The sequence below is a fragment of the Notamacropus eugenii genome, chromosome 3 (genome assembly GCF_028372415.1).
Source record: "Notamacropus eugenii isolate mMacEug1 chromosome 3, mMacEug1.pri_v2, whole genome shotgun sequence".
Classification (NCBI taxonomy): Eukaryota; Metazoa; Chordata; class Mammalia; order Diprotodontia; family Macropodidae; genus Notamacropus; species Notamacropus eugenii.
In genome coordinates, this window is record NC_092874.1 from 256,817,417 (window position 1) to 256,842,571 (window position 25,155).

General features: G+C 37.4%; 1 protein-coding gene across 2 annotated transcripts in view; it reads left to right on the forward strand.

Annotated features, from left to right (window-relative positions):
* Positions 1-25,155, forward strand: part of NAV3 (neuron navigator 3) — a 1,098,252-nt gene that overhangs the window by 156,730 nt on the left and 916,367 nt on the right. For both annotated transcript variants that reach the window (XM_072655445.1, XM_072655444.1), the window contains one exon: positions 20,409-20,500. The gene's annotated coding sequence lies outside the window, so the exon portion shown is untranslated. The remainder of the gene's footprint in view (positions 1-20,408; positions 20,501-25,155) is intronic.

Genomic DNA, 25,155 nt, shown 5'->3' on the forward strand with positions numbered 1-25,155 from the left:
ATGTGTATAGCTGGTTGCCCTCCTATCATCTCCTCACTTATCTTGGGATTCAATTTACCATTAACTTTTTTTCCCATCGTTGGTCCAAAGATAATTTTCTTTGGCTGAAAAAAAATATAAGTAAGCAAGGACCATTTTTTCTTTTCTGTCATCTCATCTACTGCAATAAATTGTTCTATCTCTTCTTTAATTTTTGCGTGGCTTCCAACACAGGTTAAAAATAATTTTATCTTCTAGAACTTGGCATTCGTTGTCAATTTTAGCTTGTTCTGGTCTTTATCACTACCCATAGTATTCTTGCATGACTTTTATAAATGACCATACATAGAGCCCATTTACAGCTATCCTTTATTTATACATGCATTTCTTAAAATCTAAACTTTACAAAAATATAAAATCAAAGCCCAGAAATTCTCCGTGAAACATTCATGATGTCAACTTCTCAATCTAGATGAAGAATTTATTGTATTATGGGTAGTTCAGCTGTTGGTGGGGTTTGAATCCTGCTTATTAAGAATTCTTTCAATGCCATTAGGAAATTTCTGGCTTTTGGTTTCCTTCAGGCAAACTTTCTGTAATTGTCTAATCTGTCCTAGAGTCTATCTTCCATTTATCTTCTTGACTGTATCATTCATGATAGTTTTAAGAATGTACATGAAGGATATTCTATTCCACTTCCTTTTTAATGAACAGCTGCAGTGATCTCTGTCTGTGTGTTTATTAGTCCAGCTGTTCAAGAGTGGTGTCATCTCATAGTTGTGGCCACACACCATTAAGGCATCTGGAGCAAAAGTAAACAAAAGTCAAACTAGTATTTAGCAGTCTGCGCTGTGTGACATTGAACTCCCGAAGCAAATAACCATGTTTTTCTCTAGCCTGGACAAGTTATGATAGAGCCTACCAAAATGGATTTTTTTTCTGATATTTAGAATTTAGAAACTTTTCACTATCTGGGTGTAGAAACTTTGTACAAAATGTATTACACATTACCTTGCCTTATTAAACAGAATGCCCTACCTATGTCAGTGGGACTATGGTCATAATAGGATGAGTTCTTCCACTACCAGAATCATAGAACTTCAAAGTTGGAAGGAAAACTGGTGACCATCTAATCCAAACCAGGCTGAAAATATGTCCTTATTATAACAAACTGAACAATCAGTCATCTAACTTCTGCTAGACTTGGGGAAGGCTTTCCCACCACCCTTCTTGAAGAAATCTATTCTACTGTTGTTGTTTCAGTTGCTTATCAGTTATGTCTGACACTTCGTGAACCCACTTGGGGTTTTCTTGGCAACGATACTGGAGTGGGTTGCCATTTCCTTCTCCAGCTCATTTTACAGATGAGGGAACTGAGGCAAAAAGGGTTAAGTGACTTGACCAGGATAACAAAGCTAGTAAGTGTCTGAGGACAGATTTGAACTCAGAAAGATGAGTTTTCCTGACTCTAGGCCCAGCCTCCTATCCTCTGCACCACTTAGCTGTCCCCATTCTACCTTGGGGGAGCTCTAATTCCTAAAAAAAATTTTCCTTGCATAAAGCCAAAATTGGCCTCTTTACAATTTCCATTCATTCCTCTTGCTTCAGACCTCTGCAAACAGAACACTCCTAATCTTTTTCATGATAACTCTTTCAATGCTTGAACATAACTGTCGTGTCTCTCTTAAATCTTCTATTTTCCATGCTAACCATTCACAGGTCCTTCAACTAGACAGTATATGGTTTTCATTCAAGACTCTCACCACTCCTTGTTGTTTTTCACCTTATCACTTTTCTGTTTAAATACTGATCCCCAGAACTAAACCCAGAATATGGTATGACCAGAGCAGACTACAGAGGGTTATCACTTCCTTATTCCTAGAATCTGTTTCTTTCTTAACATAACCCAAGATCACATTAGCTCTTGTAGGTGTTACATTATATTGATAACTTGTAGTTCACTATCCCTCATTTTTCAGACAAATTTCTATCTAGCCATGCCTTCCCCATCCTGAATTTATGGCACTGATTTTTGAGCCCAAGTGTAAATTCACATGTATCTTTACTCCATATTTTAACTCATTAGATAGAGTCCAGTGACCTCTAGAGATAGAATCTAGCCTGTTGAGATCTTTTTTTTCAATTGTCATGCTGAGTACTAGCCATTCCTCTAAGCTTTGTATAACCTGAAATTTTGATGAATGTCATCTAAGTTATTATCCAAGTCATTGATGAATAACATTAGGTGGTGTAAGTACAAATATAAATTTCTTGCTGTTTATCACTCAGTCCCTACTTGCAAGATGACATTACACCATTAATAACTATTCATTGAACCTATCTATTGACCTACTTCCAAATCTCTCTCATTGCATTTTTGTCTCATCTACATATCTTCCTTTTGTCCCATGAGAACCACGTGGTATACTCTGCCAAATGCTTTGTGGATATAACTACAATATTCTTCTAACATATTAGTTTACTAATCCTGTCAAAGACATAAATGAGGTGAGATGGGCAGGACCTGTTCTCCATAAGAGTCCTACTGGCTATTTTTTATTAGAACTCTGTTTCTACATGTTCATGGATTATCGCTTTAATGATCTAGTTTTAGAAATTTTTTTCTTTGTGTCCCCAGTGATGAGCACAGTGCTTTGCATGTGGTAGGAGCTTAATAAATGTTTATTGAATTGAATTAAGTTGTGGAGCCAGATGTATTCAGATCATTTAATGAGCATTTGTTTGCTTCATTTCCTGTCATTTTTCTCACTGTGTCATCTTCCCACTTTGTAACCCCCATAACCCTTGTATTTTTAATTACTTTGTCTCTAAGTTCAGTTGTCTGTAACTTAAGAACTAAAGGGAAGTCAGATACCAAGTCTATTTAGCCTTCATTTTATATAAAATTTTAAATCAGGCTTTGGCTTGAGGGTGATCCGTGCCTCTCTTCTGGAGTAAACATGTACACCTTTTGCTGCCTGTTTTTCTCTGAAACATGGGTGGTATTTTAGGTCTTATCATGGGAGAGTGTAGGTATTATTATATTTAGGAACTGGATGGTTGAATATATTGCTTCAGGGTGTTGACTTTATAGCCTAAGGAAGATTATTTTATCTTGGATTCTACCTTTTTTTAGGCATCACATGAAGCTATGTAGGACATTTAAAAATAAATGTGTAAATGACATAAAACTCAGGAGGGTAGCTAATATATGGGATGAAAGAATCAGTATCCAAAAAAGATTTCAACAGGTTGGGATGATCATTTGAATCTAACCAGTAGGAATATAATACAACATAAAGTTCTCTTCAGTTTAGCATCAGTGTGGTGCTGTGGAAAGACAATTGGTTCTGGTGAAAGAGGACCAAGGTTCAAATCCCACTTTTGTTTCCTTCTACCTGTGTGATCCTGGGCAAATATCTTAAGCTGTGTGTGCTGTGGTTTCCTCATCTGTAAAATTAAGGGGTTGGCTTGGAGAGAATCTGAGGTCCCTTCTATATCTGTCATCACTTCTGTGAATAAGAAATAATTCTAATAGGAGGGCAGAGCCAAGATGGCAGAGTGAGAGCGACTACTTATCTAAGCTCTAAGACAAACTCCTTCAGATACCTCTAAAAAGAGAATCTGATCAAATTTTAGAGTAGCAAAATCCAATAGGAGATAGACTATGGCAGATTTTCAGCTCAGGACAGACTAGAAGGTCAATGGGAAGGATCTGTTCCATGGAGCTGGAGGAGGACATAGTGCATAGTGCACAGGCTGTACCATACTATAGCAAAGCCGAGCAGGAAGCCTCTGGTGATTTGAAGTTGCAACAGTGAGGATTCTCAAACATATCAGCCCAGGATGGAAGTCCAGTGGAACTGAGTGAGAGAGAACCACAGAACCCCAGGTAACTGCACTAGCTGGTCCTGAGACTGTCAGCCCACAGATTAAATGTCTGTGAGTAACCCACTTGAACTTTCAGGAGCCAAGATAGCAGAGTGATCGGTAAATGCTCTACCCCTCCCCTTGCTGACTTTGAAAAACTCATGTAATATTTCCTCAGGAAAAATACTGGAACGGTGGGATCAACTTAAGGGGTAAACAGTCTCTTAGCCCACGAGTCTAGGAAAATTGCAAAGGCAGGTCCTTTTTGTTGTACCTGAAGGGGACCAGGGAAGGATGGGAGCTGTCCCAGACAGCCCCACCTCAACAAACCAGGAGGAGATCCTGAGTCCCAGTGGGGTGGAGCCGACAATTGTCAACACTAGGACCTTAGGCATGGGACCCCAGGAGTGCCTCTGCACAGCCAGGGAAATAAGGAAGGCACTCAGGAAAGGAGACCTTCTGTGGTCAGACCACTCCTTCCCCATACTTAATGCAGTTAGCTCCAAGATAATTCCAGGAAACTCACAAATATTTCACCTGGAAAATGTATTTAACAGGAATGTATGTGTAGAACCTATATGAAATTGTATGCTGTCTCAGGGAAGGAGGGAGGAGGGAGGGGGGAAAAAGTGGAGGGAGGTGGAAAAATCTAAGTTATATGGAAGTGACTGTAAAACACTGAAAACAAATAAAATAATAATAAAAAAGAATGTTTTAAAATAAAATAAATAAATTACACAGAAAAAAAGATTTTACCTAGCCTCTCCTTTGGCACATTAGTAAACTCAGCACCAGGTAAGCTACAGCATTCTAGCTTCTAGCTAAAAGAACCAGAGGGCGCAATACACAAAACCTCAAGTTCTAAGCACAAGAATGGTGGGACAGAGCCCCTCTGCCCCAGAAGCAAAGATCTGCTTTAAAAGCCATGGAAAGGGTGATCATCATGAGCAAGAAGCAAACCAGAAAAGACCATAGAATCTTTCTATGGGGAGAAGGACCAAAAGATGAATACCAAAGAAGTCAGCATTGAGACTGTACCCCCGTATGAAACTTCAAAATGGAATATGAACTGGTCTCAAGCCTAAAGAACATTCTTAGAAGAGTTCAAGAAGGATTTTAAGAGCCAAATTAGAGAAGTAGAAGAAAAACTGGTGAATGATTTTAAAAATTGAGACAAGAAATCACAGAAGAGTTTACAAGGCAAATTGGACAAATGGCAAAGGAAGTACAAAAACTAACTGGAGAAAATAACTCCTTAAAAGGAACAATTGGACACGTGGAAAAGGAGATGCAAAAGTTAACTGAAGAAAACAATCTATTAAAAATTAGAATTGGGCAAGTAGAAGACATCAAGAATCAATCAAATAGAATCTAAAGAATGAAAAGATAGAAACAAATGTAAAATACCTAATTGGAAAAACAACTGACCTGGAAAAATAGATCCAGGAAAGAAAATCTGAGAATTATTGGTCTACTAGAAAGCCTTGATAAAAAAAAAAAGAGCCTGGACAATAACTTCCAAGAAATAAACAAGGAAAATTTCCCAAAAGTCCTAGATCCAGAGGGCAGAATAGTCATCAAAAGAATCCACTGTTCACCTCCTGAAAGGGATCCCAAACTAAAAACACCAAGGAATATCATCACCAAATTCCAGAACTATCAAGTGAAGGAGAAAATACTGCAGGCAGCCAGAAAGAAACAATTCAAATATCGAGGAGCTACAGTCAGGATCACACAGGACCTTACAGCTTCTACATTAAAAGATGGGAGGGATTGGAATATGATATTCCATAAGGCAAAGGAGCTGGGACTGCAACCAAGGATAAATTACCCAGTGAAACTGAGCATAATATTTCAGACAAGGAGACGGACATTCAATGAAATAAGGGATTTCTAGACCTTCCTAATGAAAAGGTCAGAGCTCAATAGAAAATTCGATCTTCAAACCCAAGTCTCAAGAGAGGCGTAAAAAGGTAAATAGGGGGAAAAAACTTGTTATTCAATATGGACAAACTGTTTACATTCCTATAAGGGAAGATGATACTTGTTAATCTTGAGACTTGTATATTGAATATGATATATAAAAGAGATATACATAGATAGAGGGAGCGGGTATAAAGTAAATGATGTGATGATAAAAATGTGGTTTAAGGGTGCAAAGGGATTGTAATGGGAGATGTGAAAAGAAGGAAGCAGAAAAAGATAAATTCCATCACAGGAAGAGGCATAAAAATATATTGCAGTAGAGAGAAAGAGGGGAGGGAGAGGAGCATTATTTGAGATTTACTTTCATGTGATTTGATTCAAAGAGGGAACAACAAACTCAGTTAAGTATAGAAATATAATTCACTCCATAGGCAGTAGGAGGGGAAAAGGGAAAGAAAAGGGGGATGCTAAAAGGGAAGGAAGATGTAGTAAGGGAAAAGGGGAGTAAAAGAGAGGGAGGCTGAAAGAAGAAAAGGAAGACTGAGGCAGGCGATGGTCAAAAATTAAAACTCTATTGTGGAGGGGAAGGGAAAAGGAAGAACTAAAAGCATAAATGGGGGAAAGATAATGGAAGGAAAGATGCAGATAGTAATCATAACTGTGAATGGGATGAACGCTCCCATAACACAGAGATTGATAGCAGAATGGATTTAAAAACCATAATCCAACAATGTGTTGTTTACAAAAAACACATTTGAAATGAGGGGATACACACATTGTAAGGATATAAGGTTGGAGAAGAATATATTGTGCTTCAGCTAATGGAAAAAAATCAGGGATAACAATCCTAATCTCAGACAAAGCAAAAACTGAAATAGAGCTAATCAAAAGAGATGAGGAAAGAAACTATATTCTCCTAAAAGGCACCATAGACAGTGAAGCAATATTATTACTAATCATATATGCTCCAAGTGGTATAACATCCAAATTCTTAGAGGAGAAATTAAAGGAGTTACAGGAAGAAATAAACAGTAAAACTATAGTAGTGGGAGACCTCATCCTTCTCCTCTCTGAACTGGATAAATCTAACCTCAAAATAAACATGAAAGAAGTTAAGAAGGTGAATAAAACTCTGGATAAGGTAGATATGATAGATCCCTGAAGAAAACCGAATGTGGATAGAAAAGAGTATACTGTTTTCTCAGCAGTACATGGCATATATACAAAAATTGACCATGTACTAGGGCATAAAAACCTCACAATACTGTGTAGAAAGGCAGAGGTAGTCAATGCATCCTTTTCAGATCATAATGCAATAAAAAATTATATGTAATAAAAGGCCATGGCAAGATAAAGCAAAAATTAATTGGAAAATAATCCAATACTAAAGAATGAGTGGGTTAAACAATAAATATTAGGAACAATCAACAACTTCATTCAAAAGAATGACAATAATGAGACAACCTACCAAATCTTATGGGATACTGCAAAAGCAGTTCTTAGGGAAAGCTTTATATCTTTGAGTGCCTACATGAATAAAATAGAGAAAAAGGAGATCAATGAATGCATGCAGCTGAAAAAGCTCGAAAAAGAACAAATTAAAAATCCCCAAGCAAATACCAAATTAGAAATACTGAAAACTGAAGGAGAGATAATAAAATTGAAATTAAGAAAACTATTGAACTAATAAATAAAACTAAGAGTTGGTTTTATGAAAAAAAACAATAAAATTGATAAACCTTTGGTCAATTTGATTTAAAAAAGAAAGAAGAAAACCAAATTACCAATATCCAAAATGAAAAGGGTGAACTCACCTCCAGTGAGGAGGAAATTAAAACAATAATTAGAAATTACTTTGCCCAACTGTATGTGCATCAATTTGACAATCTAAATGAGATGGATGAATAGTTTAAAAAATATAAATTGCCCAGATTAACAGATGAGGAAGTTGAATCTCAGAAAAAGAAATTGAATGAATCATCAATGAACTCCTTAGGAAAAAATCTCTAGGGCTAGATGGATTTAAAAGTGAATTCTATCAAACATTTAAAGAACAGTTAATTCTAATACTAAATAGAGTATTTGGGAAAATTGGGGAAGAAGGAGTCCTACCAAATTCATTTTATGATACAAATGGGGTTCTGATACTTAAACCAGGAAGAGCCAAAACAGATAGAAAATTACAGACCAATTTCTCTAATTAATATAGATGCAAAAATTTTAAATAAGATATTAGCAGAAAGAATACAGCAACTTATCATGAGAATAATACATTATGATCAGGCGAGATTTATACCAGGAATTCAGGGCTGGTTCAATATTAGGAAAATTATCAGCATTATTGATCATGTCAACAACAAAACTAACAGAAACCACATGATTATCTCAATATATACAGAAAAAGCTTTTGACAAAATACAACACTCATTCCTATTGAAAACACTGGAGAGCATAGGAATAAAGGGAACTTTCCATAAAATAATAAGCAGTATCTACATAAAACCATCAGCAAGCTTTATATGCATGGGCATAAGCTAGATGCATTTCCCATAAGGTCAGGGGTGAAAGGAGCATGTCCATTATCACCAATGTTATTCAATATGGTACTAGAAATGTTAGCTTGAGCAATACGAGAAGAAAAAGAAATTGAAGGAATTAGAATAGGCAAAGAAGAAACTATGTTATAACTCTTTGCAAATGATATGATGATATACTTTAAGAATCCCAGAGAATCAAATCAAAAACTACTTGAAATAATAAACAACTTTTGCAAAGTTGCAGGTTACAAAATAAACCCACATAAATCATCTGCATTTCTACACATTACAAACAAAGCCCAACAGCGAGAGATAGAAATAGAAATCCCATTTAAAGCTAAGGTAGACACTTTAAAATATCTGGGAGTCTACCTGACAAAACAAACCCAAGAACTATCTGAATACAATTACAAAACACTTTTTGCACAAATAAAGTCAGATCTAAGTAAATGGAAAACATCAGTTGCTCATGGGTAGGCTGAGCTAATATTATTACAATGACAATTCTACCTAAATTAATTTACTTATTCAGTGCCATACCAATTAAATTATCAGATAATTATTTTCTAGAGCTAGAAAAAACAACATCAAAATTCATCTGGAAGAACAAAAGGTCCAGAATATCAAGGGAACTAATGAAAGGAAATGCTAGGGAAGGTAGTCTAGCCCTACCAGATATCAAATTGTATTATAAAGCAGCAATCAATAAAAACACTTGGTACTGGCTAAGAAATAGAGGGATAGACCAGTGGAATAGGTTAGATGCTCAAGACACAGTACTCAATGAATATAGCAATCTACTGTTTGATAAACCCAAGAACCCCAGCTTCTGGCATAAGAACTCACTGTTTGACAAAAAAAAAAAAAAAAATTGCTGGAAAAACTGTGTGGCAGAAACTGGGCATAGACCAATGTCTGACGCTGCACACAAGAATAAAGTCCAAATGGATACATAATCTAGTTGTAAAGACTGTTCCTATAAACAAATTAGGGGAGCAAGGAACAGTGTATTTGTCAGATTTATGGAGAATGGAGTAATTTTTGACCGAACAAAAGATAGAGAACATTATGAAGTGCAAAATGGATAATTTTCATTACATTAAATTGATAAGTTTTTGCACAAACAATTCCAATGCAACCAACATTAGAAGGGAAGGAGAAAAATGGGAAAGAATTTTTGCAACTAGTGTCTGTGATAAAGACCTCATAGGTAGAGAACTGAGTCAAATGTACAAGAATACAAGTCATTCCTCAATTGATAAATGGTCAAAGGATATGAACAGGTAGTTTTAAAAGGAAGAAATTAAAGCTAGCTATAGTTATATAAAAAATGCTCTAAATCACTGTTGATTAGAGAAATATAAATCAAAACAACTCTGAGGTACTACATCACACCTATCAGATTGGCTCACATGACAAGACAGGAAGACGATAAATGTTGGAGAAGATGTGGGAGAGTTGGAACACTAATTCATTGCTGGTGGAGCAGTGAGCTGATCCAACCATTGTGGAGAGCAATTTGGAACTACGCCCAAAGGGCTACAAAGTTGTACACACCCTTGGACACAGCAATATTGCTTCCAGGACTGTATCCCAAAGAGATCATAAAAATGGGAAATGGTCTCACTTGTACAAAAATATTTATAGCAGTTCTCTTTTTGGTGGCCCAAAACTGGAAATCAAGGGGATGCCCATCAATTGGGGAATGGCAAAACAAGTTGTGTTATATGAACGTAATGGAATACTATTGTACTATAAGAAATGATGAACAGGAAGACTTCAGAGAGGCCTGGAAGGAGTTACATGAACTGATGCTGAGTGAAAGGAGCAGAACCATGAGAACTTTGTACACAGCAACAACCACAGTGTACAAGGGATTTTTCTGGTAGACTTAGCCCTTCACAGAAATTCAAGAACCTAAAAAATTCCCAATGGACTCGAGGCAAAATGCCTTCCACATCCAGAGATAGAACTATGGAATTGGATCGTAGAATGAAGCAAACCATTTTCTCTTGCATTATGTTTTGTTTTATTGTTTCTCCCATTCATTTTAATTCTTCTAGGCAACAACACCAAGGTGAAAACATATCTAATAGGAATGTATGTGTAGAATCTTATAAGATTGCATGTTGTCTCGGGGAGGGACTGGGGAGGGAGGGAAGAAGGAGGTGGAGGGAGGGTAAAAAATCTAAGATGTATGGAAGTGATTGTAGAAAACTGAAAACAAAATAATAAAAGAAATAATTCTAATAATAACAGCTTTCACTTATGTAGTACTTAAAGAATTGTAAAACACTTCACAAACATGGGAGTTGGTGTTTTTATTATCCCATTTCAGAGATGAGGAAACTGGAGAAAGAGATTGTGACTTGTGCACTAGATAACATAGTACATGTCTGAGGTTAGATTTGAACTCAGGTCTTCTTGATTCTAGGTCCAAGTTTCTATCCACTGTTGTTGTTAATCATTCATTTTCAAAGAAGACCAGCGACATTCCAAGTGATGAGTTAACTTGCATGTCAATTAGGTTTAAGTGAGGCAGAGTTGGACAGAGTTAGTAGCCCCGCCCCCGCCTTCGCAAGTCATCAAAGTCCAGTGGCAACACAGAAGTCAAGAAGACTGGCAATGTCCCAGAATCCACTATACCACCTACAAGTAGGTGGTGGAGAGACATTGCTAGATAGCAATTTATATATAAGAGACTTGAGATATGCATGGATTCCAAGCTCAAACAGTCAGAGATCTAAACCTGAATTGAGATCAAGAGAACAGCTGCCTCAACCCTCCAATTTTATATATGAAGACATGGAGGCCCACGAGATTGTGACTTGCTTAGAATCACATAGGTTGTAAATACCTACATGGGATTTGAACCTAGATTCTTGGATTCGATTAGAACCCAGATAAGATTTGAATTAATTCCATAGGTGGCACCTTTCCATTATATGTACCATGAGCATTTTTAAATGAATGTAATTAGTTCCTTATAAATATTTCCCCCCTCCTCCCCAAGGAGGGAGGGGAGTACAGGGATGAGTCCCGTTGTTAATATCCCGGTCAGACCAAATCTTGCTATTATGATATCCTGAGGGTCACATTAAATCATGATGCTGACAAACTTAAAGGAACCTCAGGATAGTTGAGGGGACTTGCAATCATGTCTATGAAAACAAACTTGATGAGTTAATATTTAACCTGTATATGAAAATACTTGGGAAATGGGGATTTGAGTATCTTCAACTATTTAATGAGATAGTTATGCAGAAGAGATTACATATGTACATGTTTACGTACACATGTATACATACCCATATGAATACACACATATACATACATGCACACACCACAAGATATCTTGTGTATACATGTACATGTGGGTATGTCAATATCTATAAGTATATACATATTTATGTTTCTATGTTATGTGGTTCAAATGCAGGGCATGGTTGGTAAGATCCAATGGCACTGCTTACAGAATTTAGAGAGTGTAGGCTGTGGAATTCTAATCCTGTTTTATTATTTATTATGTATATGAATTTTATCACTTCAACATCCTAGACCTCAGTTTCCTCTTTTGTTAAACTGAGAAAATTGTGTACTTGAGTTTCCTTCCAGCTCAATATCTGTGATCCTAGTTTGCAGGGAGACAGATTGTAGCTCAGTATAATGAAGAACTACCACATGTTGTTCTTCAGTTATTTCAGTAATGTCTGACTCTTCATGACTCCATTTGGGGTTTTATTTGGAAAGATACAGGAATGATTTGCCATTTCCTTCTCCAGCTCATTTTACAGATGAGGAAACTAAGGCAATGTAACAGCAAGGACCCTGGCATGCACAGGAGGGTCTGCAACACAAGTCCTTAGATCTGCTTTTCTCAAAAGAAAGCCACTTTTGAGGAGTCAACAGTCACTTTAATCAAACATATATACCAACAGAAAATACAAGCAGTACCAACAGACAGGGCTCCCAACTATCCGACCATAGGTAATACATATATCATTACCAGAGAAAGAAGCACCAACATCTGGGTTTTCAAAACCACGCGGTTTCTTAAGACCACTGCCCAGAGTCTCATCTGCCACAGGAAAACTGGTAAAAACTAAGCCCCAAAGCAAAACCTCACCTCAGAACTCTTTTCAGAGCCTGAGGGCACAACTCCTCTTGATCCAGTGCTTCACTAGCAATCAGCAAAAACTGTGGGCTCCCACACAAAACAAGTCTTCCCCAATCAAGCCTTCCTCAATAGCCCACCTGAGGTCTATTAATGGGCAAGGAAGATTTTTAACTCCTATCACAGGCAAATAAGGTGAAGTGACTTGCCCAGGGTCACACAGCTAGCTAAGTGTCTAAGGCTAGATTTGAGCTCAGGAAGATGTGTTTTCCTGACTCCAGGCCTGGCACTCTATCCTCTGTGCCACCTAGCTGCCTATAGTACCTCATAGTTCTGTCCAAAAATAAAGTGGGCTTCCTGGTGAGAGATAGTTAACTTGATTTGCCTAGAAATATTCCCAGAGGCTGAGGGATAACTTGTCAGGGATTACTGACTAGAGTGGAGGAATTGAACTGGTTGACCTCTAAGTTCCCTCCCAACTTTGAGATCCTTTGGTTGTATGTAGAAGAACAGGAAAACCCCAGAGTGTAACAGTTCTGTATTCAACTCACCCTGGGCTTAGATAATTGGACTAAACTTGACTGATCAGGAAAAGGGGGGGAGAGCTAATAACACCCCAATCTAATTACTCTGTGATAAACTTAGCAAAAGAAATAGTAACTAGAGGAGGAGGGGGGACCATTAAAAGAACATACGGAATCAGAGCGTGAAACAGTGCAGTGTAGATATCAATTACATGAAAACAGCAGACTAGACAGCCCATATGGACATGCCTCAATCTGAAGTCAACCTCTCAGCTGCTCAGAGAACATCAAGGCCTCCTTCAAAGAGCAAGTTCAGGAGACTTTTCCATTGGCATTAATAAGTGCTTGAACTTCCATCTGAAGAGCATGAATGTGGATTATGGTTATTTTTAGAGTTATTTCTGTAAAGAATTTATATTGTACTTATTTATGAAGTATATGATCATCTTTTAGCAATTATTCCTCAAGAGACTCTTGCTGGATAGGTCAAAATCAGGTCTTTTCTATGAAATGGAGGCACTTAATTCTTACAATAAGGTAATTGCCCATATATGTTTGACATCTCTGGTTCCATGACATTATCTTCAATTTTTATTTATTCTCTGCATCCTTAATTCCTCTGCTAAAGATGACTTCAATTTCTTCAAGCTAGGGAGAAATTGGCAAGTGCTCTCCTTATTGCTTTAAACCTTAGGGAGTTATCACAGACACATTATGGCTTTGTAAAGCTCAAGGCAGTTTAATAACTTCCACATTAAGAATACAGAATTCAAAACCATCAGGATATCTATGAAACAACTGGGACACTAATGGTTTCCTTAAGTAGGGCACCTCTCTTCCTGATGTAGAGGAGTCTCATGCACTCCACCCCCTGGTAGTAGGAGCCTCAATGAGGTGTTAATCACTGATGCTCTCTTCTTTTTCCTATACTGACCCCTATCATTCCCAAGTTAGCAAACATTGTCAGTCCTTAAATTAGAAAGAAACTAGAATTAACTGAGCATCCTACCATCAAAAACCAGCATTAAGCTAGTCCTGGTGAGGGTATTCCAGGGCAAGGATTCATGTACTCTCATGTGATCAGCATTTAAAAATGTAAGGGTGAGACTCATAGATTTAGAATTTTTATTTTTTATTACATTTTTTTAAAAAGATTGAGTCTCCCTATCACACCCAGACTGGAAGTAGAAGGGTTACTCACTAGGCGGATCCCACAAATGATTGACATGGGCCTTTTTACTTGCTCTGTTTTCAACCTGGATTGGTTTGATAACTTGGTAGCCATCCTGCTCCTAGAGACTTGCCCAACTGGTACTAGATTTAGAGTGGATATCTAATTTGATTCATTGCAGTTCAGAACTTGTGAGCTTGAGAGATTCTATAGCTGGCTGAAATTTTATGTGTGTGCCACCATACTGTTGTTGTTTGTCCCTCATTCTTGAAGAGGACTGATGCCATCACAAGGGTGATGTCTTGACTTGCATGTGAATTGGATGAATGGGATAGAGCTATGAAGTCATATGCTTCAGTCTCTTCTCCAGAATTGTCCAGCAATAAGACAAAGATCAAGATGATGGGTCATGACCCAGGATGCAGGATTGACCCTTCTAAGTTAAAGTCTTTCCCAGGTTTCAGTTTCTGAGCTGATTTGTTGTTTGTCCTTCATTTTCAAAGAGGACCGTGACATCAAGATGATGACATGACTTGCAGTTGACTTTGATTTGAATGAGGGAGGGCTGTGCAAGGTCACCAACCTCACTTTCTTCTCCTGTGCCATATGGGTCCAGTGGCCTGATATTCATCAGGATGACTGGAAATGGCCCAGCAGGTAATGTGAGACCCTCGCCCTTTCAGGCTAAGGTCTTATCACAATCTTACTTTGAGTGAGATACACCCATTCAATGAATAGGCTTCTTTAAATTACTCAATTTGATTAAAGGGAGGGCCATCCCTTGAGTAATTTTCTGAGCTGATGCAAAATCATAAAGGATCTTGTAAGTCATTAAAGGTACCTAGGTGGCACAGTTGATAGAATACCTGGCCTGAAGTCAGGAAGTCTCATCTTCCTGAGTTCAAATCTTACCTCAGACACTTACTAGCTACGTGACCCTGGGGAAGTCATTTAATCTTGTTTGCTTCAGTTTCCTCATCTATAAATGAGCTGAAGAAGGAAATGGCAAACCACTCCAGTATCTTTGCTAGGAAAACCTCCAATGGGGTCACAAGGAGTCAGATACTATAGAAAAATAACTGAACAACAACAAAAAAAGACATTGAGTCCAATCATACAGCTGAGGAAACTGACTCCCAGAGAGATTAAATAACTTGACCAAAGTCACACAGGCAAAAAGAAGAAGAATTAGTGTTGAACTTCAAAGATGTTTTGGTTCTAAATTCCATTTTCTTTTCACTGTACCAAAAACAACAAACAAAAAACAGAAAGAAACAAAACAAACAAACCCATGGTTAGTCTTCCTGCAAGCCATTAATTTTCAGTATCTAAAGAATTCCATCCTTCTTTCTGGGCAAAACGTACAATTGAGTCTGTGCCTTATTCCTTTTCTATCCTTAGCTTCTAGGGGGTCCTTAATTCAGCCATGTTCAGTGACCACATCAAACAACTGTTCTACCTACAAGCTTTAACTAAGATTGCCTCTGGGGTGAGAATTGCTTCTCAGCATGGAACTTCACATGTGAGAACTTGAGGAAGAGACATATGTTCTATCATTAGCCCTTCCCTGACTTTCAAGAACAAACTGGTGGGTCAAATAGAAAGACAGTGTTGTTTTTCTTTGATTTTGTCTGATCCTTCCCAATAGATGCCCTATAGTTTTATGTTTTACATGTACTCAAAGGCTGAGTCTAGTTTTATTGTCTTCTAAATGAAGCAAACAGAACAAATAAACTTTCATGGTGGAGAGAGGAAAAAAGGGATAATGGTACTTTCTATTTGGCACTGGTGGCTGATTTGCTTTCATGTGAAAGGCAGGGGCCTTTTTAGAAGAGTCCGAAAGGATCATAGACTTAGAGCTGAAAGTCCTTTCAGGGGTCACCAAGTCCAATCCTTTTGTTTTACAGATGAGGCAATCAAGGACCAAAGAAATAAAGTGACTTGCTCAGGGTCACACAGGCAGAAAATCTCAAAGGCAGGACCTGAACTCAGGTCCTCTGATTTATTTTTTCCATTGTGCCAATTTGCCTACCCTTCTGAGAAGCCCTCACATTATCTGGATCCTTTTCATTATTTCTGCATCATTTCCTCCATTAAGACATTGTTGTTAGCTGATGTTAAATATAGTCTTGTTGTGGTTTTATCCAGACATCTCTGGCAGATCTGCTTTTCTCTGTATTCATAGCCATAATCCATGCCTTTATTACCGCTCTCTGAAACTCCTGGTAATGATATCCTAAGTAAATTTCAAGCTCCTCCTCTTTTCCCATTCCAATATTTTTTCTATATAATACCTGAAAAAATTTTTTCTAAAGCAGAAAGTAGACCATTTCATCTCTCACTCCCATTCAAGAAACTCCAGTGGTTCCCAGTTGAATCTAGGATAAACTATACCCTGCTTACCTTGGCATTTAAAATTCTTCATGATTTGACCCCAGATGATCAATCACTTACTAAGTTCCTACTCTGTGCCAGGAACTGTATTGGGTGCTGAGAATACAAATGTAATGGATGAAGCAGGGCTGTTTGGAAGGAGCTTGTCTTTTAACAAGGGAGATGACCTGTAAGGGTGTAAGTATTTGGAGGACAAACATAGAGGGAACTAGGTGGTGCAGTGGATTAAGTGCTAGTCAGGGGTCAGGAAGGCTCTTCTTTCTGAGTTTAAATTTGTCCTCAGACACTTACTAGTTATGTGACCCTGGGCAAGTCACTTAACCTTATTTTTGCCTCAATTTCCTCATTTATAAAATTAGTTGGAGAAGGAAATGACAAACCACTCCAGTATCTTTGCCAAGAAAACCCCAAATGGGGTCACAGCATAGGATGTGACTGAAATGACAAAGAATAAACAAAAAGAGAATAAATTCCACTTCACATTTATATAACTCTTTAAGGCTTGTAGAATACTTTATTTTCATTCCTTCACTTGATTCTCCAATCCTGTTAAGTCAATACTATTATTATCTCCATTTTACCGGTGATAAAAATCACACTCAGAAGGACCCAGAGACCCATCCAAGACTACAAAGCAAAAAAGAGCCTGAAGTGGGACTTGATCCCAGGACTTCCTTACTCATATTAATCATTCTGGGTCAAATTCCTTAGTGATGGTGATTCTTGTACTTTCTGATCTGAATCTCTGCCTTTCCTCAGGCATGCTTCCTAAGCTTGACCTTGGAGTTGTAAATTGCTTTTGAACTTGGATTGAAGCTGCATGTTGCTTATTGGTGGTTTGAGAAAGGTAATATTGCCATATATGTCTTACAAAAAACTACAGTGGGGATGTGGTATGAGTTTTCTGGAAAGGTAAAACCAAAATGTGGGCATGAAAGTATCACTTCAGGTGGTCATTGGTGAGTTCTTTGTAACTTTGAGTGGTAGCACATGAGTTCTTGGTAGATTTATGAGGAATCAACTCTTAATGAGAAAGAGTAGGTCATTAACTTATAGAAACAGCTCCTGTTTTATCAAAAGACTGTTTGGAAATGCTGAGGTTCAGGGTCAGTTTTTAAAATCCCTTTGGAACACTCCCCATTGGCAGTTTCTACAAAGCACTCAATTGCATAGGAATTGGGAAAAAAAACATGTTTTATTATGGAGAATCTCTTTTTGTCTTACTTTGGCTGGATCTCTTTTGCTTGTTAAATTTGTACTTGATAGAAAGCTGAGAAGGGTAGCTGACATAGTGGATGGCAGAGCAGGACATTGAGCTGAATCTAATAAAATGGAATTTATTACGACTGAATAATAATAATAAATAATAATAATAATATTCTGCCTGTGTAACCCTGAACAAGTCACTTTATTTCTTTGGTCCTCGGTTTCCTCATCTGTAAAATGAAAAGATTGCACTTAGTGATCTCTCTGAAATGACTTACAGCTCTAAGTCAATGATCCTTTCAGACTGTTCTGTGATTTATTTGTGATTCATGTGGCAGGCACTACACTATTTGATTTGACCCTTAAAATAAACCTGGAAACTAGATGCTATTATTATATCCATTTTACAGTTGAAGAAATTGAGGCAAACAACAGTTAAGTGGTTAAATATAAAATCTTGTATTAAGTACAAAAAAATCAACTTCATAGGATGGGGGAAGAATGAATAAATAGTAGTTCTGAAAAAAGAAATAGATGGTTTACTCCAAGGTCAAAATGAGTCAACAAGGTGACATGTCAACCAAAAAAAATAATGTGACCTTAGGCTTCATTAAGAGGGTACATAACTTCTAGGAATTTACTTGCAGATTCAAGACCCCCTATATTCTGCCCTCGTCAGACCTCATCTGGAGTATGGTATAAACTTTGTGATGTCACAGTTAAAGAATAGTCTTGATAAGCTAAAGAGTGTCCTGAGGAGGGTGATTGGGTATAGTAAAGGCCTCTGAGTCCATGATATGAGGGTCCCTTGAAGGCTCTGGGCATGCTAATATGGACAAGAGAAAATTCAGGGTTGGGGGAATATGGAGGGTCTGCTGGTTTCTTCCACATACCTGAAAAACTGTTCTGTGGAAGAGGGATTAGATTTGTTCTTTTTGGCCCTAAAGGGGAGAAACAGGGGCAATGGTCAAAATAGCAAAGAAGAAAATTTAGTCTAGATATTGGAGAGAAAATCAGAAATAAAAACACGCTACCCTTTAGAAGTGCCCAAAATAGTAGAATGACTTCCCTCAAGAGATGGTGAGTTCTTCCTCTTGGAAGTCTTTAAGCAGGGGCTAGATGACCACTTGTTCTACGTATTACACTAGTGATTTCTTTCATGTATGAGTTGGACAGAAAACTGTTTAGGATCCCTCTGAACCTCAAACTCCATGATTCTACAGTCCTTAATCTTTAAAATACTTTGTAAGACCCGAATCTTAAATGTACTCTCTAAAAGGGATTGATTCATAAACATAAAGAAGAAATTAATTACCTTCTCTTAAGATGAGTTCTATTAGGAGAGATAACTCAGAAACTTACAAGTATACATGATATATACAAATGGGGAAGTTGTACTAAGAACTGGGGGAGTTGGAAAGATTTAATTTAGGAGGCAGTGACTGATTCTAAGAGGCACTGGAAACAAAGACAGAGAGTATTTAAGGGGAGGATGATCACTTGTGCAAAGATTCCAAGATGACAAATGAAAGGTGTGAGTGAGAAACAGGAAGTTCAGTTTGTCTGGATCACAGAGTCTATGAAAGGAAATAATGTGTGATAAGCCTAGAAATGTAGGCTGGAGACAGAGGTCTTTACCTGCCTAACAGAGGAAAACCTTTGCTGACTATCCTAAACCATGAATTCATTATATTTACTATGTTTAAAAAAATTTGTTGTTGTTGAATTGTTTCCAGTCGTGTTCCACTCCTCATGACCCCATTTTGGGGTTTTCTTGGCAAAGATCCTGGAGCAGTTTGCTATTTCCTTCTCCAGCTCATTTTACAGATGAGGAAACTGAGGCAAATAGGGTGAAGTTACTAGCCCAGGATCACACAGCTGGAAAATATATGAGGCTAGATTTGAATTCATGAAAATGAATCTTCTTGATTCCAAGCCCAGTGCTCTGTCCACTACACCACCGAGGTGCCAAAGGCCAACACACTTCATATTTTGTACATACCTTCAGGCTCCACAGCTTTTTTCAAGTTCCTGCTAAAATCCCACCTTTTACAGGAAGTCTTTCCCAATTCCCCCCCCCCTTATTCCAACACAGTCCTTCTGTTGATTGTTTCATATCAATCATGTATACTGTGTGTGTATAAATAGTTGTTTGCCTGTTGTCTCACCCATTAGAAGGAGAGAGTCTTGAGGACAAAGATTATCTTTTACCTTTCTTTGTATCTTCAGTGCTTAGGACTGTGCATAGTAAGTGCATAATAAATATCTATGGACACACACACATGGGCACATACGTCCGTACATGCACATACACACACATACATACACACACACACAACCAAACAGTTTAAAGTGGATCTCATGCAATATGAGAGCACTGTTGTGAATCAACATTTTTACACATGACTCAAATCAAAACATGTCTGTAATCACAGATGATAAATACTCCCATGAAAGAACAATTGAAGATGAAGGGTGGTGGTTCTGGAAGCAAGCCTCAAGTTAACAATAAGCAGATGCAAGAAAGTTATTAAAATGCATTGACTTTTGGGTAATTTTTAAAAAAATGTGAGATGCAAAAGTGACCTTTTTGTGGTGGGGAAGGGGAAAGCTCATTTCTACATCTATAAGTTAAGGAGCAAATGATGACCTTACTTACATTGAACTTTAATTTTCATTGTCTATAGCGCTTCAAAACCTTATGGGAACTCCTCAGAGAGACTTTTGACCCTCTAAAGAAAAGGCCTCTTACCTCTGATCTCCACTTTCTACATCTAAGGTACTGTACTGCCTTGCTTTTTAATATTTAGAATGATAACTGAATTCATGTAAGTCTCAGTCATAAAAATTACAGAATTTATATCCAATATGCTCTGATTAGTATGGCAGGAAAGTTGACCATTACATAGGATATATATAGATATATATATATATATATATATATATATATATATATATATATATATATATATATATATATATATATATATATATATATATATATATATATTTTAAGCAATTGATTGAAAAACTGTGAGGAGTCAAAGAATCTGTTAAGCAAAATCTTAGTTTAATTATGGTATTTTATCCCCCGGTTAAACCTTTTGGCTATTCAGTTTGCTTAATTTAATTTGGTGTTGCACAATCGCTTGTTTCATGTGTATTTTTAATGTTTGATTAATGTATTAATTGGGGATTTTTTTTTGCCTGAGATGAATTGAAAAGGGTAGGATTAAAAAATAATTAAGAGCAGCTTTTCATCTAGTTTGGAACAGGAATTATTTTATACCCCTGGATAGAATCTAAGCTCCTTGAGGCCAGGAACTCTTTAAATTTCTTTTTTCTTTGAATCTCAGTATATAGAAGAGCAATTGGTACATAGGAGGCACTAAATATATTTTTCTTGGTTCATTGAATTTCCTAAGTGCTATATGGAATTTTCAGCTTTGATCATTATGTGACAGATAAGGTATTCTAGAAATATTTTGTAAGTCAGTTTATTTTTCCTTCTCCCCCTTCCCCTATCCACTTGGGTCTTAGGGTACTTTGAGATGGAAATCCACTAGAATATGAATTATTTGTATAAGCACCCATTTTCATTATGCCAACTTTCAGAAGACATCTATTAACTACTTGGTGTTCAGTCATTAAAATCTTTTTCCAGATTCTGAGGATACAGAGATTTTAAACATAAAAAGTCTCCCTAACCATAAAAACCTTACATTCTATTGAGAGGATATAGCATGTATACAGATAAGTATAGTAAGTACTAGGAGCCTAGGGAATCACTAGTAATCCAGTTTGGCTGGTACATAGAGTACGAGAAGGGGATTAGTGTGAAATAACTCTAGAAAGATGAAGTGCCTTGAATGCTAGATAAATGAGTTTGTTGTTTATCCTGTCAGCGGTATTGAGTGACTAAAATTTTTTGCACAGGGGAATGATATGGTTGTGCATTAGGCAGTTTATTTTGGGAAGTTGTGTTAAGGATGGGCCATGAGTCATGCCATTCACTCATTTATTCACTAAGGATTTAAAAAGTCACTATTATAAGCTGGCCACTGTGTTAGGCACTGAGAAGACAAAACCAAAATAAGTTGTACCCCCATGAAGCTTACATCTTATTGGGGACAAACATAATATATATAATTGAATACACTCAAAGGGATAGGAACGAAATATATGATTTAACTGGTTTATGGAAGTCTTGGATGAAGAAATTCCCTCTGTGCAGGTGGGAACATTCCTTGCAATTTATAATCTGAGAGTTGCTGAGAAGACTGAGAGTCAATGTTACATAGCCATATGTGTCAAAAGTCGGAACTGAATCCCAGGTCTTTTTTGTAGCTCCAACACCATTTCTCCGTTGACTAAACTAGACTAACACATTCCAAATGCATACAGTGGGGGTGGACTAGGAGCAAGGGGAATCAGGAAAGGTGTTTTTTAGGAAGTGCCTTTTGATCTAAGCTAAAAGGAAGAATTGACAGGTATAAGGGACATCATGGACAAAGGCAGGAAATGCAATATTGTATATAGAGATCAAAAAGTAAACCAGTTGAGCTACATCAGAGTGTATGAGGAAGCAAAATGACCTGAAAAGAGAGATTAGATTCAGATTGAAAAAGAGCTTTAGATGTCAGAAAGGGGTATTTTTATTTTGTCATGTAACAGTAATCTCTAAAGAATTAAAGTTGTGAGTTACTGAAAGGCTGATGGAGACACACTTGGTGAGCATAAGTAGACTGTAACATATTGTGTAAAGAAGAATGATGCAGGTAACAGTGCCATGGAGATGTACTTCAGGACAAAGGAATTGGCAAAACAGATAATAAGAACAAGAAATATTCATATTCCACTGAAAGCTGTAGAGGAAGGGCCCAATACACTTGAAGTGCTCCTTATTAGGGACATGAGATGAATAGGATGAAAGGGTGAGGATGGACAGCAACTTGTACCATTGGGTGGAAGACCCAAATTGATGGGATCACAAATTCATTGAAAGATTAAACTCATGGTTGGATTGGAGGGCAGGGAGGTTGAATCTTCGATTGTGTAGGCCTGTGTGGTCCTTAGTTGCGAGGATGACAAACCTTCAGGGCTAACTATGGAACTGTAGAATTAAGATCAGTTAGGAAGAGGTCTAAGTTTAAGCTTGGATGACTACCTATAAGTGATGAGATTTGAAAGGAGTGAATGGATGTGAGAGATATTGTGGAGGTAGAACCATATGACTAGAGGATCCTAGGTCTGGATCCAGAAAGAACTTAAAAGGATGTCTAGTTTAACTCCTTCATTTGGTAGAATAAGAAACTGAGGACCAGTGATGTTCTGTAATTACTCTGTGTAACAGAATTAAGAGAATGAAGCAGAATTCAAATTCAGGTCTTTCTGTTCTGATTTCTCCTCTCTGTCCACTCTATTACTTTGTTCAACTTGGTCGCTGATTTGATATGGCATTGGTAAAGAAGAGGAAATAATGAGAAATGACTTCAACGTTTTGAGGTAGGGTTACTAGGAGAATGATAAAGTTGAACATTTAAAGAGGGAATTGAGAAGAGGACCAAGTTTGGGGGAGAAGATGATGAGAGTTCTGTTTTGGCCTATTTGGTGCTATCAGAACATTCAACAGGCTGTTGATGTTGTGTTATAAGACCTCAGGGGAGAGAGTAGGGATGGATATATTGGTTTTTGAGTCATCTGAAAATCTGTAATCATATTTTTATTGTTCAGTTGCTTCAGCTGTGTCGAATTCCTCATATTCCCATTGAAGGTTCTCTTGGCAAAGATACTGGAGTAGTTTGCCATTATCTTCTCTAACTCATTTTACAGTTGAGGAAACTGAGGCCAATAGAGTTAAGCAATTTGCTTAGGTTCACAAAGTTAGTAAGTGTCTGAGGCCAGATTTGAATTCAGAAAGATGACTCCAGGCCTGAACTCTATGTACTGCACCACCTAGCTGTCCAACTGTCAGCATATAGCCCATGTAATGAAATACCCAAGTAAAGGAGTAGTATAAGAATGGTAGTGGTTATGGTGGTAGCAGTGGTAATAGTAGGTATTAACATCTTTAAAGTTTGTACAGGACTTCACATACATTACCTATGATTCTCACAACAGCCTGGGGAGGTAGGTAGCATTATTATTTCTATTTTACCAATAAGGAAATGAGGCTGAGTGGTCAAGCATCACACAGTTCGAAAGTGTCAGAGGCAAGATTCCAACATTTTTTTTAAGTTATTCGTTGATTAAACCTGGACTTCATGAGAAATTCTTTGTTAAATAGTTGGAAACTATTTGAAATCACTCAGATCTCACATAACACAGTATTAATAATAGTCCTGTATTATTATTCTCTGGATTAGTGAAAAAAATAAATCACTCCCCCCTTCTTGTCATGATGAAATATATTCTCATATTAGAAGTAATACCATGGGGCAAATGGCTTCAGATGTGCTAATGACATGAGGAAATGTATGAATGACAAAATCATGAGTTGAGTCTTTTAAAAGAATATGCTGGGGGAAGGTCTGTTTGACTAGAAGGTTAGCAATTTTATCACAAGAAGGCCTAGAACAGAACCTTGGAGATTATATTCAAAAATTTGGAAGAGGGATGAAACTGACAAAAGATACTGAGGAGTATCCAAACAGGTAAGAAGAGACCATGGGAACCAAAGGAAGAGAGAGATCATTCTAGAGGAGAGAATATCTGAAAGTCAATAGTACCAAATGCTGTACAAGTCAAGCAGGATGAAATGTGAGAAAAGACCACTGACCTTGGCAAATTAGAGGTCATTGCTGACCTTTGAGAGGAAGTTTTCATGAGTAACTGGGTCGACGGTCAAAGTGCAAAATGGGTAAAGGAGGCAGGCAATGTGGTATAGTGGATAGAGAGTCAGCCTTATAGTCAAGAGGATCTATGTTCAAGCTGTGGATCTGATACAATTTGAATGTATGACCTTGAACTAGAAGTCACTGATCAGGTGTCAATATTCATTAGAAGAGGGGATTCCCTCATTAGGAGAGATCAGAGGACTAATCCAAACAATAGGAATCATTGAAGAGAAAATGAAGGTGGTGAATGTAGACTACCCTTCTTAGGAATTTAATGGTGAAAGGGAAAAGATATATAGGATCATAGTTTGAGTGCATGGAAGATTCAAGGGAAGAGTTTTGGTTTATTTTTTTTTGAACATAAAGGAAACTTGAACACATTTGTAGGCAGTGGATAAAGGGACACTTTATATTACATTGAGATTGGAGATGGGACGGTTGGGTGGGAGGTGAGCTCCTGAAGTTGTTGAGAGACGATGAGATCCAGGAATGAACTTTGAGAGTTCATCTAACATCAACCCTATCAGCAGATAGGTGATGCAGTGGATAGATCACTGGTCTTGGAATTGGGAAGATTCATCTTCATGAGTTCAAATCT